Source organism: Vanessa cardui, chromosome 15 (assembly GCF_905220365.1).
Source record: "Vanessa cardui chromosome 15, ilVanCard2.1, whole genome shotgun sequence".
Lineage (NCBI taxonomy): Eukaryota > Metazoa > Arthropoda > Insecta > Lepidoptera > Nymphalidae > Vanessa > Vanessa cardui.
Window position 1 is genome coordinate 12290864 of NC_061137.1, and position 17115 is coordinate 12307978.

General features: G+C 35.3%; 1 protein-coding gene across 4 annotated transcripts in view; it reads left to right on the forward strand.

Moving 5' to 3' along the window:
- LOC124535779 (mitogen-activated protein kinase kinase kinase) overlaps positions 1-17115 on the forward strand; it is a 74492-nt gene that overhangs the window by 21695 nt on the left and 35682 nt on the right. The gene's annotated exons all lie outside the window — the stretch shown is intronic.

Genomic DNA, 17115 nt, shown 5'->3' on the forward strand with positions numbered 1-17115 from the left:
AAATGCAAATAGCGTATATTCACCCATAAAGTGTTTTTCATTTTTGAATCTTATTATATACGATGTGGGTACGCTTCCAATGCCAAACGATTAATTTAAATGATTTAACTAAATCTTTTGCGCGCTTGTTTGTGTGTTGTGTTTAGCTATCATTTAATTATTTTCAATCACGTTCATATATCTGATTTCAAAAGCTAGATGGATTGTCACAAAATTTAGCACAGATGACAAAAAAGCAAAGACACTCAAATTCACTTTGTTTTATGCACACTATCTATCATTTGGTTTATAATCTTAGAAATTCAATATAAAAGTTAAAATATACGAATATACACTTATCACATTTTCTTTAGCCTATATCTCCTTAGTTATATCTAAAGGCATAAGGGACATAACGTCTTAGTTTCCAACGTTGTCGATACATAACGGTGTAAGTAATTCTTAAAGTGCCAATGTCTACGGCGGTTCATTTACTATCAGCGGCCCATTTGCAAGTCTGCCAACTAATTTTAAATGAAAAACCGAAAGAACGCCCTGAACGAATTACATCTCGTATAAAACGTGAGTTATCTAATTTCGTTTTGTTTACGTGCCAAAGCTCTCTGTATCTGAGACGTCGGGGTCGTTGTACCGAGATTTCCGTTTACAAATACACTTCGCGTCAGATGAATTTAATAAGTGTATTACACCTTTGTTCGATTTTAATTAAGGTAATATCAATGTGTCAGAAAAAATATTATTGTTTGGTATTAAGCGTTGCACTGATTGGTCGGTTGGTTTATGAGGAGAACCAATGGAATAATTTCGGTTAGTCGATATACCTCTACTATAGAGGTATTTTGGAGTGTGTTACAGGATGAGGCTAGTTACGCTTTTGATCTTGTATGTTTTTAAATTGTTTCTTATTAAAAAAAAAAGAAAAGTAATAGCCTGTAAATGATACACTAACTCCCTAAATTGAGAAGGCTAGGAGTCAATTCCATCTGCTGCTCCAACGCGGGTAGATAGAATATGTATTCTACAGAATTTTAAGTATCTATCCTTATCTATATCTACCCTTTTTTCAACTATTTTTAGCGTAAAGTACCCTTTTTTTTATTTTTTATTATGTATTATCTTTTTTATTATTCACGCAAGTCAAATGTAGATTATGACAACCTGCACTACAATGACAATGACAATTGACAGTTATGATTTGGATGCAAGTAATTTTGCACACTTCATAGTAGGTATAAAGATAGATAATTATAGAACTTTACTTTTTTTCTTTTTTTGTATAACTGTAGAATAATTTTAATTATAGTAATGTTCCATTTATGTCTTAATAATTTAATTTTTTTTTTTTTACTTTAGACTTAATTATTGTTTTAAGTGTTTTTAAAAAAAAAATTTTTTTTTTGTTTTTCTCTTACTGTAAATTGATTCTTCAAGTAGCTGGTGGGCTTATGGACTTAGTATTGTAATTGTATATATATATATATATATATATATATATATATATATATATATATATCTATATTTATTTTATTTATTAACTTAAATATTTACATATACATAAATTTTAATATATCTGTATACATACATAATTGATAGTATTTTTAATATTATGATTAATGATGACAACGACGACACATTTTTTTCTATGTCTTCTTCTTCCCATGGATTGAATAGTGACGACAGTCTTCTTAGTATTCCTACTTTAAGCGAAACCCTCGATTCTCACTTCTCAGACGTACTGAAAAATTTTAACATCGTACATATTAACGCCCAGAGTATTCCTGCACATTATCCCGACTTAGTATCGTCCTTTGAAAATAAGAACATACATGCAATCTTAGTGTCAGAATCATGGTTGAAGCCTTGCTTACCTTCTACCTCATACGCCCTTCCAGGTTTTCACCTCGTACGAAACGATCGTATTGGACGCACTGGAGGTGGTGTAGCAATATATCTCCGCTCGCACCTACCATTTAATATTATTGACCAGTCGCAGTGTCAAGCTAATCCCCATGCTGAGCACCTTTTGATAGAAGTAGTTTTCGCTCATACTAAAGTTTTGCTAGGGGTATACTACAATCCTAGTTCATCGATCGAGTATTTCTCTTCTCTCGATGATCTTTTACATAAATACGTACCCCTATATAAGCACGCAATTATTATGGGCGACTTTAACACGTGTTTATTAAGAAATGACGTCCGCTCTACTCGTTTTAGCTCCATGGTTGAAGCATCTAATTTAAATATTCTCCCACTCTCCGCGACTCACTTCTTTCCAAATTGTACTCCTTCCCTTCTAGATATTATTCTTGTTTCTTCTCTTGATTATGTTCAAAAGCATGGTCAATGCACTGCTGCAGCTTTCTCTTATCACGACCTTATTTTCCTATCTTACAAGATTAAACCTCCTAAAATTAAACCTAAAATTCTTCTGCAACGTAATTTTGCTGGTATGGACTTAGAGCGTCTGAAAGAGGATGCAGCTAAAATTGACTGGCAAGAAGTTTTGCTTGCACCATCTCTTGATGATCGGGTTGCAATTTTCAATTCCTTTTTGAACCAATTGTACGACGTACACGCGCCTATTAGACCAGTCCGATTTAAGCATCTTCCTGCTCCTTGGCTTACAGATGACGTAAAATCCTTGCAAAATAAAAAGAACGCCGCTAAAGCTAAATATAAGTGTAATGCGAGCGACGTAAATCTGGAAAAATATAAGAAAGCTAGAAATCACTGCAACAGGATTTGTAGAGACGAACAACGACGCCACATTCATAAATCTATTTTAGAGGAAGATGACACAAGTAAAGTCTGGAAATTCCTTAAATCACTTGGAGTTGGGAAAGCTAGTCAAGAAAATTACTCTCAATATTGTGACCTCGATCAGCTTAATCAGCATTTCTCATCCTCGGCTGTTATAGATGGAGCCACGAAATTAAGTACAATAAATCAAATTCTTGCTTCATCCACTCCAGATTTCTCTCCTTTTGTTTTTAGTCTAATTACTGAAAGTGATGTTAAGAGAAGCATCTTAAGTATCAACTCTAATGCTGTTGGTTCTGACTGCATTAGTCGCAAGATGATCATTCCTATCCTTGACCTTTTGACACCTATAATCACGTCCATTCTTAATCACTCTATAACCACGGGTAAATTTCCCTCTGCATGGAAAGATGCTCAAGTGATTCCTATACCTAAAAAACCCAACCCTTCCTGTGTTACTGATTATCGTCCAATATCTATTCTCCCTTTCCTCTCTAAAGTCCTAGAGCGACTGGTACATCAACAGTTAAGCTTATACCTTTCCAAAAATAATCTTTTAAATCCTTTCCAATCCGGCTTTCGTCATGGTCACAGCACGACTACTGCATTAGTCAAAATTACCGATGACATTCGTTTTGGTATGGATAAGCAGCGGGTGACTGTGTTGACATTGTTGGACTTCAGCAATGCGTTTAACAGTGTTGACTATGATATTCTGCTGGCTTTCTTGAGGTCTCTTAACATATCTCCTAAAGTAATTGACTGGTTTCATTGTTACTTGGACGGGCGTCGGCAACGTATACGTGTTAACGATAATTATTCCAACTAGTGTGTACTAAATGCTGGCGTCCTCCAAGGTGGCGTGTTGTCCTCTCTTTTATTTTCAATATTTATTAACTCCATAACTAAACATCTATCTTCTCTCTACCACCTGTATGCTGATGATCTTCAGCTATACCTAACGTCGCATGTAAATGACTTACCAAACTCAATAAGCATAATCAACAATGACTTAGCACACATTTCTCATTGGAGTAAAACTCATGGTCTAACAGTTAATCCAACTAAGTCGCAGGCCATTATAATTGGTAGTCAAAAGTTATTACCGAAAATTGATTGGACTAATCTACCACCTGTGAAATTTGATGGAGTTCTTATTCCTTTTGAAGACAAGGTCAAAAACTTGGGCATAATCTTTGATAAAACGTTATCATGGATTCCGCAGGTTACCGAAGTGAGTAGAAAGATGTTTTCGGCGATTAGTTCTCTGCGTAGGTTACAATACTTTTTGCCCATACCTACCAAAATTACGTTAGCACAAACTCTCCTATTACCAATCTTAGATTATGCCGACGTATGTTATCTCGATTTAAACGAGGAGCAACTAAATAAACTTGAGCGCATTCAAAATCTCTGTATACGGTTCATATTTGGGCTTCGCAAATATGACCATGTTTCTGAATTTCGCAAAAAGCTCAAGTGGTTTCCAGTCCGCCTTCGCAGGAATACTCGTATTCTATCATTTCTTTACTGTATCCTATTCAATCCAAAAGTTCCTCTTTATTTAAAAGAGAGATTTAAGTTCCTTGGCGCTTCTCATTGTCGCTCTCTGCGCTCCGAGGATAATTTAATTTTGAGTATCCCTTCTCACTCTTCAACTTGTTACTCAAAATCTTTTACTATTAACGCAGCACGCTTATGGAACTCCTTGCCCTTAGCGGTACGTCGAGCTAAATCCCTTGAAATATTTAAACGTCGCATTTTCGAATATTATATTGATACTTGAAATCGTATTTTCATCTCCAATCCTCATTTATTTTAAAATTGTGTGTATGTTTTTCTTACTAGTTATGTGTGTATTTTCTCATTATATATGTATGTATTATTTTTACTACTTTATTATGTTTGTATTATAGTACACCTCCACCCTAAATTTATTTATTTATTATAATGTCCTATGCCAACCGGTTGCCTGGAAGAGATCGCTCTTCTAGCGATAAGGCCGCCGATTGTATACTGTATAACATTGTTTATTTTTTTCTGTTTTAAAATTTTATGTACTTTGCTTGGTGTACAATAAAGTATATTTCATTCATTCATTCATTCATTCATTCATTCATTCATTCATTCATTCATTCATTCATTCATTCATTCATTCATTATCTATCTTCCTACCCAACGTACATGCTAAAGAAATTCCTTCAAATTTGACACATGCAGTTTTACTGATATTATTTTACGCACAGCCGAGCATTTTGAACAAACAACATTTTACAAATTAAGCTTGTCAGAAATTGAATTCGCAATCATCAAATATCAGTTAAAGATATATCTCGATTTTTAAGAAGTTACATATTAGTTAGTATGGTTGTAAATATTATAGCATTTTCATATAGCATCTTTATATAATAGAGACACATTTCGTATATAAATATGACGAAGATTTCCTGTGGCTCGTAGCATCTATATCAAACTTAATGTGTCGACAGAACCGAGCCATAGAGCTTACAGTTAACATTTTGGAGAGGCTCCAAATAAATGAGATTTTTTTATTTTATTTTAAAAAAAGACACAATTTGATTTTGAAATAATAATATTCAATATATACATCGATTAATTACATAATTATTAAAATTTAACAAAGACGAAAATGACAATATCATATACAGTTTTAACCACAAGAGGATAAATGCGAAATAAACAACATTTAACATCAAATTGTCGCGATATAATTGTTTCCGACTTAGAATTATCTATGATGTACATTAGGGTTTTATGAAAAAGTATATTTTTGGAAGCTGACAAAGCTGTCATCGGATATAAAAGTAAAATGGATATAGTTAAGGGGAATAGTCTTGTGAGTCAATCAAGATCTGTTTGAAGTGAACAATGTATTTGAGATATAAAGCAAATCGCATGTAATATGTAAATTTAAGCTCCGTTTATTTCCATTCCTTCTTTGATTGGAATAGATTAGAAGTAGAAACACTAATCATACATATAAACACATCAATGTAGTAAAATAAAATGTAAATAAATATTTAAAACAAACGTCGTAACTTAATTAAAATAGTATACTGAACTAGCTGCTCAAATATGATTGCTCAAAAAATAAACGCACCTTATTCTTATATTAAATATTTACTTCAAGTAATGATACCTATATATTTCAAACTTCGCAGCAGATGCTTTTTTACTCATGTGTTGTTTACAATTATATTTCTATTACTAGCTGTGCCCGCGACCTTGTACTCGTTTCTTTCTACTCCATATTATATCACTCATCTGTCAGTCAAAGTCCCGTCAAAATCGGTCCACCCGTTCCAGAGATTAGCCGGAACAAACAGACGGACAAAAATTGTAAAGAATGTTATTTTGGTATATATACCGTGTATACATACATATGCATTTAGTAAAGAAATTCTATTTTGATATTACAAACAGACATTCAAATTTTATTATGTGTAATAGATAATCCGAAACGATTCTTTCCGAGTCACGAGATTTGTTAACAAGATCGACTTTAAAATTTCGTGCTGCTTCTAAGATTATCTTGACAGAAAAACCACTCAGCATAATATCTTTTAATTGATCCCGGACTTAAATCATTATAATTAAAAGTCTACGTACATCGTTAAATAACGATTCCCACAAACTAACTAGAACCTGATTAGTTACTTTTTCTCAGTTATACACGTACAATATAAACACAAGTTGTTTTATCATGTAATCTTGAATTGAATAATAATATACCCTTGGTATCCACTAAACAGATTTTCTACTTCTATCAGCAGTACACAGTATTGTTATGTACTCGAATTGAAGGGTGCGTTAGCCAGTGTAACTACAGGCACAAGGGACATAACATCTTAGTTCTCAAGTTTAGTAGCGTATAGGCGATGTAAGGATTTGCTAATATTTCCTACAGCGCCATTGTCTATGGGCAGGGATGACCACTTACAATCTGGTAGCCCATTTGCTCGTCCGCCTTTAGGTATTGTAAATTTTATCATTATACATAAATAAAATACTTTATGAAGGATTAATCGTCTTTGCGGAGTTGAAAACTCACTGTTATAAGTTTATCCTCCGCTGTTCTTTATATTACACTGTTACTGATTCATATTTGGGCTTCGCAAATATGACCATGTTTCTGAATTTCGCAAAAAGCTCAAGTGGTTTCCAGTCCGCCTTCGCAGGAATACTCGTATTCTATCATTTCTTTACTGTATCCTATTCAATCCAAAAGTTCCTCTTTATTTAAAAGAGAGATTTAAGTTCCTTGGCGCTTCTCATTGTCGCTCTCTGCGCTCCGAGGATAATTTAATTTTGAGTATCCCTTCTCACTCTTCAACTTGTTACTCAAAATCTTTTACTATTAACGCAGCACGCTTATGGAACTCCTTGCCCTTAGCGGTACGTCGAGCTAAATCCCTTGAAATATTTAAACGTCGCATTTTCGAATATTATATTGATACTTGAAATCGTATTTTCATCTCCAATCCTCATTTATTTTAAAATTGTGTGTATGTTTTTCTTACTAGTTATGTGTGTATTTTCTCATTATATATGTATGTATTATTTTTACTACTTTATTATGTTTGTATTATAGTACACCTCCACCCTAAATTTATTTATTTATTATAATGTCCTATGCCAACCGGTTGCCTGGAAGAGATCGCTCTTCTAGCGATAAGGCCGCCGATTGTATACTGTATAACATTGTTTATTTTTTTCTGTTTTAAAATTTTATGTACTTTGCTTGGTGTACAATAAAGTATATTTCATTCATTCATTCATTCATTCATTCATTCATTCATTCATTCATTCATTCATTCATTCATTCATTCATTCATTATCTATCTTCCTACCCAACGTACATGCTAAAGAAATTCCTTCAAATTTGACACATGCAGTTTTACTGATATTATTTTACGCACAGCCGAGCATTTTGAACAAACAACATTTTACAAATTAAGCTTGTCAGAAATTGAATTCGCAATCATCAAATATCAGTTAAAGATATATCTCGATTTTTAAGAAGTTACATATTAGTTAGTATGGTTGTAAATATTATAGCATTTTCATATAGCATCTTTATATAATAGAGACACATTTCGTATATAAATATGACGAAGATTTCCTGTGGCTCGTAGCATCTATATCAAACTTAATGTGTCGACAGAACCGAGCCATAGAGCTTACAGTTAACATTTTGGAGAGGCTCCAAATAAATGAGATTTTTTTATTTTATTTTAAAAAAAGACACAATTTGATTTTGGAATATATATATTCAATACATACGTCGGTTGAATTTCCACTGCTAATTACGTAATTATTAAAATTTAACAAAGACCAAGATGGCATAACATCATATACAGTTTCAATCACAAGAGGATAAATGCGAAATAAACAACATTGGACAACAAATTCACGCGATATCATTGTTTCCGACTTAGAATTATCTATGATGTACATTAGGGTTTTATGAATAAGTATATTTTTGGAAGCTGACAAAGCTGTCATCGGATATTTAAAAGTAAAATTAAGGGGAATAGTTTTGTGTGTGTTTATGTTTTAATATAAATATTAATCAAGACCTGTTTGTAGTGAACAATGTGTCTGAGATCTCATGTTATATGTAAATTTAGGCTCCGTTTATTTCCATTCCTCCTCTGATTGGAATAGATTAGAAGTAGAAACACTTGTCATATAAATAAAAACACATCAATGAAGTAAAATTAAATGTAAATAAATATTTAAAACAAAAGTCGTAACTTAATTTAAATATACTGAACTAGCTGCTCAAATATGATTGGTCCAAAAATAACGCACCTTTTTCTAATTTTAGATATTTACTTCAAGTAATGATACCTGTATATTTCAAAGGAGATTTAACTTCCCAGCAGATGCCTTTTTTGCTCATGTGCTGTTTACAATTATATTTCTATCTCTAGCTGTGCCCGCGACCTTGTACGCGTTTCTTTCTACTCCTTATTATATCACTTATATGTCAGTGAAAGTCCCGTCAAAATCGGTCCACCGGTTCCAGTGATTAGCCGGAACAAACAGACAGACAAAAATTGTAAAGAATGTTATTTTGGTATATATACCGTGTATACATACATATGCATTTAGTAAAGAAATTCTATTTTGATATTACAAACAGACATTCAAATTTTATTATGTGTAATAGATAATCCGAAACGATTCTTTCCGAGTCACGAGATTTGTTAACAAGATCGACTTTAAAATTCTTTTTTCGCTTGCGTTAGCGTTGGTTAACACACGTGTTTAGAGATTATCAGTGTTTACGTTTAGTTTTGTAGTATATTTTATTGTTAATAGTGTTTTAGTTGGTAGTTGGGTTAAGTGGTGTTACTAATATATTTAAATTTCGTGAGTATTTATCTTATATCAATATTTTTTAGTTTGTAAGTTTTATAATGGAGGTGGATACTCCGCCTGAACCCCCTGATCCAGGTGGCTCAGTACAAACCGATACCGATACTCTTTCTCCTCCCTCTATTCCGGTTTCTCGAAAACGCCAAGTTAATGAATCGATTAATTCCGATTCGAATCCTAAAAAAACTATAATCCATCCAAATTCTGCAAATCCTTCGATACAGACCATCTACACTCACCCATCCTTCTCTGAAGGCCCAAAAATTTATTCTGACGATGACAAGGGTCCTTTCATCGTACAAGTGTCCCGGGAAGTCTCTGACCCAGCCTCAGGAACTACTATCCGAGCAATTAAATTTGGACAATTTCTGCACACTCATAAAATTAAAGGGATTATTAATGATGGTGTTAAAAACATAGGTCGTAATAAAATTTCTGTTGAATTTTCAACAGCCCAAGCGGCAAACTCATTCCTGGCAAATCCTATTGTTGAAATGTGCAAGTACAAAGCTACTGTACCGACTTTTAATGTAACCAGAATGGGTTTGATTAAGGGTATCCCCGTGGACTGGACGATGGAAGAACTTGCTATGTCACTTGAACTTCCCACTGGATGTGGTGAAGTAATGAAAATAAGAAGACTAAACAGAAAAACAATTAATGACAGTGTAACAACATGGGTTCCTACCCAATCTGTCGTTATTACTTTTAGAGGGCAAATACTTCCTTCAAAAGTTTTTTCCTACCATACATCCCTTCCAGTAGAGACTTACAAACTTCCGACCATCCAATGCCTTAATTGCTGTCGTTATGGTCATATTAAAACACAGTGCAGATCTCAACCTAGGTGTTATAAGTGTGCCAAATCCCACACAGGTGAGTCTTGTAGTGTAAGTAAGGATAACGCCACTTGCTTACACTGCTCTGGTAACCATTATACAACAGACAAGGACTGTCCTGAGTTTTCCCGTCAACAGTCAATTAAAATAGTTATGTCTCAGGATAACATATCTTATATTGAAGCATCCTCTCGGTTCCCTCCTGTTCGTAGATCCTATGCAGAGATTGCAAAGGAGATGTTTACCCCTCCCTCATATTCTCCAAATATCCAAAATCAACCTATCCCTTCAACTAATAGGTCCTATCGGAAGACTGTTATCAGTTCTCCTCGCCCAAGATCACCTCTTGGTAAGGGGTATGATAAGCAGGCCCACCAGTCGATCATTAGTAATTGTCCCTCTTCTGCTCCTAACGGTTGTGCTCTCAACCAAAACACTCCTAATCCTCTTAATAGCAATCCTAACTTCTTAGAAATGCTAACAAAAATACTTCTTAGTATTATTTCAACATGTAACGACATCCCCTTACCGTCCAACGTTGCTCAAGACTTATGTCAATTATTCTCAATCCTTCACAATGGCCCTAATCAGCTTCCTTCAATGGAACTGCAAGAGCGTCCGTCCTAAAAAACATGAACTCCTCTCACTGATTAACCTCCATAAACCTATCATTATTGCCGTCTCTGAAACATGGTTGATCCCTGGATCCCGATTCCGGGTCCCAGGCTTCTCCTGTTTGAGGGATGACAGAAATGATGGTTATGCAGGGAGTGCCATTTTTATACGGCACTCCCTCCCCTTTTCCCAAATTCCCTTATCCCTTCCCAGCCAGCATATTAATGCTGTTGCTGTCAGAGCCCTTAACATCTCTTTTCTTTCCCTGTACATTCCTCATCCTAATCCAGCTTTAATTCCTGATATTTCTGCCATCATTTCCTGTCTTCCTAGTCCTATCCTTGTAATGGGTGATTTCAACGCCCATCACACCTCCTGGGGTTCACATTTCTGTGACCCATTTGCTCTCTTGTTGATGGACATATTTGATGATGCAAACCTCTGCATCCTCAATGATGGCTCACCGACTCGTAGAGTATACCCTAACCAAAACCCAAAATCCGCTGTAGACTTATCCTTATCCTCTCCAGTCCTTGCCTCACAAATATCCTGGAACATCCTCTCCTCCACTTTTGGTAGTGACCACTTTCCTATTCTCCTTTCTTTAAATCACCGATCCATTCCCCATATCAATCCAAATCCCTTATTAAAATATAAGCTAAAGAATGTTAACTGGTCTGCATATGCTGAGTCTGTTGATTCCATGATCGACAACCTCTTTGTTTCACAAGACTATGGAGATGTAATTCTTTGCTACGATCTTTTCCTTAATGGCATTTTTTCTGCAGCGGATCTTCATTTTCCCAAAAAAAACATCTCAAAAACTCATTTGCTTTCCACCCCTTGGTGGGATGAGGAATGCAAGCGATTATCTGAACAGAGACTAGAGGCTGAAGTATCATACACATCGTGTATGTCTATGGATAATTTTTGTAGGTACCAGAGAATCGACGCAAAATTCAAACAGCTAATTTCTAAAAAGAAAAAAGTCAGTTGGATTCATTTTTGTGAATCCCTGAGTCCTCGTTCCCCTTCCTCTGTAGTCTGGTCCCAACTTAAAAAATTCCGCCGTTGCCTTAATTCTGTCAATCTTTCTTCAAATACTCCTTCTGAGTGGCTTAACAATTTCGCTGACAAGCTTGCCCCCCCATTTGTCCCTTATGAGGACAGTTTTCTAAATTCTACGCCAGCATCTACTTTGGATGAAATGGATGCCCCCTTTTCTTTTTCTGAACTTGATTGTGCTTTAAATGGTTTATCTGACTCTACTCCTGGGGAAGATGGCGTTCCTTACTCTTTTATCTCTAAATTGAACGATAAAGCGAAAAATTGTTTTTTAAATATAATTAACTCGGTTTTTATCAAAGGAATCATCCCGCAATCTTGGAAGTCGCAAATTGTTGTCCCTATTCTTAAACCGGGTAAGAACCCTTCAGATTGCAATTCATATAGACCCATAGCTTTATCGTCAACTTTGGCAAAGATCACTGAACATCTTTTGAAGAACCGCCTGGAATGGTTGATGGAAAGCAGAAATATACTTGCTCCCTCTCAATTTGGCTTTCGGAAGGGGTTGAGCACCATTGATAGTCTAAGCATTCTTACAACAGACATTCGAATTGCCTTCGCTAAAGGAGAGTACCTTGTGGGAATCTTTCTTGATATATCTTCTGCATATGATAATGTCCTTCTTCCGTTACTCAGGCAGAAAATGCAACAGCTGAGTATTCCATCGAGGATTGTACATCTCATATGTAATCTGTTAACTTGCAGATCAATAACGGTTAGACACCAACATCTCTCTCTTCCCCCCAGACTTGTCTGGAAAGGTCTTCCTCAAGGCTCAGTACTCAGTCCTCTGCTTTATAGCATATACACTCATGACCTCGATTTGTCTGTTAACAATTTTTGCAACATACTCCAGTATGCTGATGACACTGTTTTGTACTTTAGATCTAGCTCCATTGAAAATTTAACGTTCCGATTAAACACTGCTTTGCATTACCTATCCCAATGGCTCTCTGACCATGGCTTATCGCTGTCGACAGCCAAAAGTCAAGCAGTGATATTTACTAAAAAGAGATATATACCTTCCTTCAATTTATCTTATGAGGGTCAACGCATCAATTTTGTAGACAAAACAAAATTTCTTGGTATTATTCTCGATCAACGACTGAACGGAATTTCACACTCTGATTATTTAGCCAAGAAATGTGAAAAATCTATTAATGCCCTTAGAGCAGTGTCTGGAGTTTGGTGGGGAGCTCACCCTTATACATTGAAGCTGATCTATAACGCAATAGTTCGTAGTCATTTGGACTATGGACTGTTTGTTCTAGATCCCTTCAATAAATCTGCTTCAGAAAAATTAAACAAAATTCAATATAAATGTTTGCGCATAATCTTGGGTGCGATGAAATCCACCCCTACTAATGCTCTACAGGTTGAGTGTGTTGACCCTCCTCTACATATAAGGAGACAATATTTATGTGACCGCTTTGTCATCAAATTGTTACAGCTATCTTCCCATCCTCTTTTGACCAGGTTAAACAAATTATCCCACCTTTGCAACCCGGACAGTCCGAAATCCTCATTCCTATTAAACAGTTTCCTTAAGTATACCAACCTGCCTCATCCTCTTAACACGTTTCCTTCTAATCCTCTTTTTTCCACCTCCTTTAAGGCTCTTTTATTTAATCCTCTTGTAATTACAAACCTCGGTCTTATAAAAGGTTCTTCTGATACTGCTATCCAATTTCAAAGAATCTTTCATCAAAATTGGCCAAATCACCTCCCTATATACACTGATGCCTCTAAACTCTCTCCAATCGGATGCGTTGGTGCATCGTGTTGGATTCCCAAATATAAAATAGCACTACTTTTTAAATGTCCCCCTGAAACTTCGGTATTTTCCGGTGAGGCTATTGCTTTACTGGAAGCTATTAAGTACGCCCAGTCACATAATATTCAACAGTCAATTATTTTATGTGACTCCTTAAGTTGCCTGTTGGCCATTAAGGAAAATCCTTTTCGTAGCAAATTAAGACTTTCCATCGTTTTCAAGATCAGAGAGGCCCTGTTATCCTGTCATCATCAGGGTCTACAAGTTTTGCTCGTCTGGATTCCAAGTCATTCAGGTATTATTGGAAACGAGATGGCTGACTCTTATGCAAAGACTGCTACACAATTTGGTTCATCGGAGCATTTTGTCAATTCTGCTAGAGATTTACTCACTCTTGCGAAAGCTGAAATGGATAAATCCTGGAACTCTTTTTGGATTTCATCAAAATCGGTTAAGGGTAAGTATTATTCGGCGTTACAACCTAAAATTCCGAGGCGTCCATGGTTTTCATTTCACAGGCACGCTGATCGTTGGATCATTTCCACTATCTGTCGTTTACGCCTCGGCCATTCCTGCACACCTGTCCACCTAGCAAAGATAAGAGTTCGTGATCACTCGCTGTGTGAATGTGGCCTAGACGAAGGTTCCGCAACCCACGTCCTGTTCCTTTGTCCTAAACTTATTCATCCCCTTTACGACGTTCTCCCTCCTAAAGTCCCCCGCCCTATAAATGTTGAATGTTTGTTGACGTTTGTGTTTAGTCCATTTTGTTCTTTTCTATGTAAATATATTAAATGTAATAAAATTAAGTTGTGAATAGTCCCATTGAGTTGTGAATAGTCCTATTTTAGTATATATAGTTTAGAGTACTAACAATTATTTTTATTGTAACATATTATTAACCCTTAATGTTTGTGTTGTTCTAGGTTGAGGATTAACAAGGAAATTACTACTACTATGCTAGTCTTCAAAATTTAATTGAGTTTGTTTCCTCAACTGTTCCGATCAATCTCTTTCGTGTCTTCTCCATCCTACGTGACATTGGCGAAATAATCTGTGCCCTGTCGGCACAACTAAAAGCCATTAAACCAAGAATTGAATTGAATTGACTTTAAAATTTCGTGCTGCTTCTAAGATTATCTTGACAGAAAAACCACTCAGCATAATATCTTTTAATTGATCCCGTACTTAAATCATTATAATTAAAAGTCTACGTACATCGTTAAATAACGATTCCCACAAACTAACTAGAACCTGATTAGTTACTTTTTCTCAGTTATACACGTATAATATAAACACAAGTTGTTTTATCATGTAATCTTGAATTGAATAATAATGTACCCTTGGTATCCACTATCAGATTTTCGTCTTCTATCAGCAGTACACAGTATTGTTATGTACTCAAATTGAAGGGTGCGTTAGCCAGTGTAACTACAGGCACAAGGGACATAACATCTTAGTTCTCAAGTTTGGTAGCGTATAGGCGATGTAAGGAATTGCAAATATTTCCTACAACGCCATTGTTTATGGGTAGAGATGACCACTTGCAACCTGGTGGCCCATTTGCTCGTCCGCCTTTAGGTATTGTAAATTTTATCATTATACATAAATAAAATACTTTATGAAGGTTTAATCGTCTTTGTGGAGTTAGAAACTCGGTGTTATAAATTTATCCTCACCGCTGTTCTTTATACTACATATGTTACTGATTATATTAAAGTATTCTTGTAAATATATTGCAAGGAAACTTCAAGTGTCAGTATACCTATCTTATTAGATTCATCCCCAAAGGAGTATCGGAATAAACGAATATAAATAGCCCAGACAGCTCTTGGTTGAATGGAAACAGTTACAGTATCTGTGGCGTTAGACCAAAATAAATACTCTAAAATAATCCTATGGAACCAAGATACATTGTAATCCTATACTATTTCAAATTCCACTGTTCTATAGACAAGAGTTAATAAAGCACTTATTTATATGTATATATAAAATATCATTAATATTATATAAGTAATATTAAAAACTATGTTTAATTACCCGATGTGTTGCACTTCAGATTACCTCAGATTTTTCCCAATATTAAAAATTATAACGCCGCAGTCAAAATCAAAATCATAAATCAAAATAAACTTTATTCAAGTGCGCTTTTACAAGCACTTTTCAATCGTCATTTAACAATTAAGTGAAGCTACCACCGGTTCGGAAAGTAGATTGTACCGAGAAGAACCGGCAAGATATAAGATATATTTGTATATATCTTATATTTGACCGACCTCCATGGTCGAGTGGTGTGTACACCGGTTTTCATGGGTACGCCACTCTGAGGTCCCGGGTTCGATTCCTGGCCGAGTCGATGTAGATTATCGTTAGTTTTCTGTTCTCTTGGGTCTGGGTGTTTGTGGTACCGTCGTTACTTCTGATTTCCATAACACAAGTGCATCAGCTACTTACATTGGGATCAGAGTAATGTATGTGATGTTGTCTCCTATTTATTTATATAATACATGCTTTACGTTTAGTATGTTTTTCTTGAGGTATGATAAACATAATTTACTGTATATTAAGAAAACATGAAAGTAACAACGATTATACACAGTAGGTATATAACCGTTTACTTGCTGTCTAAGCAAGGACGTTACGCGCAGGTTGGCCAGCCTCGTTCATACAGCGCAGCGGCTCTCAAGCCGCGGTCCGCAGAAAACTAGGCTTTTAAACCGGATGTAGTTTAACAGAAAGAAAATTTTATATAAATAAGTCAAAGCTTAAAGCAAACTGGGTAGTCTGCGCCCGCGATACGCTAGGATGTAATTTTTATTTTCCATAAAGAATGCGTTGTTTAATAATTTTTAAGAGCAAATATAGCTCGTATAGCAAAACTTGACAGGAAGCGTGTTCATATATGTTGCCGTGCGTTATAGGATGCAGTAACAGTAAAAGTGACAACCTGTAAATTTCCCACTTCTAGACTAAGGCCTCCTCTAGCATTAAGGAGAGGGTTTGGAACATATCCCGCCACTCTGTCCCAATGCGGGTTTGTGGATGGCCAGTAATGTCCATAGATAAAATGTATTTTAAAGCACATTATGTATCGTGTTGTAATGTATACCTAATATAAAAATGTTGCGTTCTCTGACGTGAAATAGATTGAGAACCGCTGCTATAGCGGACACTGATCTCTACGGAGGTGTTTATTATATTTATTTCTGAGAATCGAATCTTTGTGTGATTGTTTTGTGTGTCTTGTATGATTATGTTGGATGTTGCTAATAATATATCATTTGCAATTCCATTTATTTGCACAAAGCGTTTCGCTTCCTCGGGTCTGATGGGTTCATCCATGGGAACGTTCTGCCGGCGCCTATCTATCAATATACATATAACGTTTTAGACAATATATATAGAATTATTATAAATAAATGCTTTTCAGCCTAGACTGCAATACGTTAAGAATGCGTTTACGTATAATTCGTGTATCACGAGTAACCTATACTACTTACGGTAATGAATTGTATCAAAATAACGCTTGCTTTATATTTTAATGGAAACTTTTAAAGAAAAATATTCCCAATTATGTATTGGACAATATACTTCTTAAACGTTTACAGCAAATAGTTCCTGTGGCTGAAATTAATAATTTTGTCTAAAGATTTA